We start from the raw sequence: 2,480 nt of genomic DNA, 5'->3' as shown, positions 1-2,480 counted from the left end.
CGCACCTCTGACACCACGTGGGGTCCTGGCGGCGCCCCACCGCTGCGGACACTCCCAGGTCACGCGGTTGCTGTTCCGGTCCAGGCAGCCAACTCGCGGCCCGTCCTGTCCACACACCTGGGTGAAGAGGGTGTCGCTGCGGCACCGACTCTAGAAAGGCCGTTGCCTGCGTCCGTCTGGGAAGCGGTGAGGCCTCGGGGACCGAGTCTGACATCTGGGGACTCGGACTTGGCTGTCCCTGGCATGTTGCTCCTTTCTCTTCCCTCAGAGCAGCTCCAGGCCCGCCTGGCCAGCATGGCGTTCGAGTGACGACAGCCCAGCAGAAATAGGACCTGGAAATTCAAGCTTGACTCTGGTCCAGCCACTTGCATTCTCTGGTTGGACTGACAGGGTCTTGGATGATAAAGACAATGACCACTGGAGGGAGTCCATTGCTCGCTGAGACCCCTGTGGCAGATCAGGTGGGACAAAGTGGGGAACATAATGGGTCCCCGTCATTTTATAAAAAGGCCCTGGCCGGTGTGGCTCAGTGGATAGAGCATCAGCCTGCGGACTGAAGGGTCCCGGGTTCAATTCTGGCCAAGGGCACAGGCCCGGGTTGTGGACTCAATCCCCAGTGTGGGGCATGCAGGAGGCAGCCGACAATTCTCTCTCATCACTGATGTTTCTCGCTCTCTTACCCTCTCCCTTCCTCTTTGAAATCAATAAAAATGTTTAAACAAAACATGTCCTTGCTCCCCTTGCAAATGACCCTTCCAAACAAGAGGTTTGGGTTTGAGAAAGGGAAACCTGGGGACATTTAAAGCGGACGTCTTAGCTGCCCTGATTCTGGAGCCGGAGAAGCGACGTTGGCACCTTCGTAGGAAACCGCTCTGATCCCAGGAGCAGGGAGGGAGGGGCACGCATCACTCACGCTGGTGCAGCCCGTCTGGCCGAAGGCCCCGCGGGGCAGGGTGGAGGTTAATACTGCAGGCTGGGTTCCCTGAGCTCCGGGAAGTGCTGTGGGTGACACTGATCACACTGCCGTGAGGCACACTGGACTGGCTTGGCCTGGCCCGGCTGCTCATGGAGAGGTGCACTCCTGGGGAAGTTGCCGGAAGCCGAGGCGCTATAGAAACGAGGGGGGGCGGGGGGTGTTGGGGGTTACTGCTGTGGGTCTCTCACCTTTGTCAGATGTCTGGTGACCTGTGGGCTCAGACGATACCTGTCTTTGCTCTGAACTCTTTCCAAGGTGTTTGTGGAGCCGACTTGGAAGACAGCGCTAGGGCGCCCCCTGGGGCAGGCCAGGTGTTCCTGCAGCCTCGGGGGTCAGAGACGAGGCCCGCCTTCAGGGGAGGGCGGGCATACTACCTGCCCAGTGGCCAGTGCTTTATCTTTTGTCTCTCCCTGGGACTACTGCGTGTGAGGGAGCCACGCAGCCTCTGCGCTCTGTCCCGGGGGAGCTGCGGCTGGGGAATCGCGGCAGGAAATGCCGGCACCCCAGCTGCTGCTGTTGCTGTGACGGGCTATCCTCACCCTGACCCAGGGCTGTCCTGTCTTCCGTCAGCGTACGTGACAGAGGCTGGCTCACGTGCCAGCTTGCAAACCGAATGGCCTGTTGGACTCTCCCCAGTCCTTCCTTTAATTTCTTTCCAAAATATTCTGTAGTTTTCATTGTCCATGTCTTTTACTCCCTTGGGTAATTCCTAAGTATTGTATTCCTTTTGGTGCTATTGTAAGTGAAATTGTTTTCTTAATCTCCTTTTCAGATTGTTTCCTGTTAGTGTACAGAAAGACAACTGGCTTTTGTGTGTGGACGCCCGCTGTCTTGTGAACTCATCTATTAGTTCTGGTCCCACTTTCGACACTGGGGTCTGGACCAGTCGGGGTCCAACCAGAGAAGCAGAAACAGTAGACTCTGTATATTGAGAGATTTATTGCAAGGAATCGATTTAGATGATTATGGGGCTGGACAGAGGAGTCTGACACCTGTAGAGCCCGCCGCCAGGCAGGGCAAAGCTGGACTCTCAGGCCCGGGAAGCTGCTGCCTCAGGCAGAACCTCTGCTCGCAGGCCCTGTGCGGACTGCATCGGCTGCCAGGGTTATTAGGGTAATCCCACCCGCTCCGTTAACTGGTTATGGTGACTGCATCGGGCCGCCAGGGTTATTAGGGTAATCCCACCCGCTCCGTTAACTGGTTATGGTGACTGCATTGGCCGCCAGGGTTATCTAGGGTAATCCCACCCGCTCCGTTAACTGGTTATGGACGTTAATCACACCTACAAAACACCTTCCCAGCAACGCCCAGGTGGTGCCTGATGAAATAACTAGGGCAGTGGTTCTCAACCTTCCTAATGCCGCGACCCTTTAATACAGTTCCTCATGTTGTGGTGACCCCCACCCATAAAATTATTTTTGTTGTTACTTCATAACTGTAATTTTGCTACTGTTATGAATCATCATGTAAATATCTGATGTGCAGGATGTATTTAGGCGACCCC

The sequence above is a fragment of the Myotis davidii genome, unplaced genomic scaffold (assembly GCF_000327345.1).
Source record: "Myotis davidii unplaced genomic scaffold, ASM32734v1 scaffold43, whole genome shotgun sequence".
Classification (NCBI taxonomy): Eukaryota; Metazoa; Chordata; class Mammalia; order Chiroptera; family Vespertilionidae; genus Myotis; species Myotis davidii.
Note: the sequence above shows the minus strand (reverse complement) of the source record.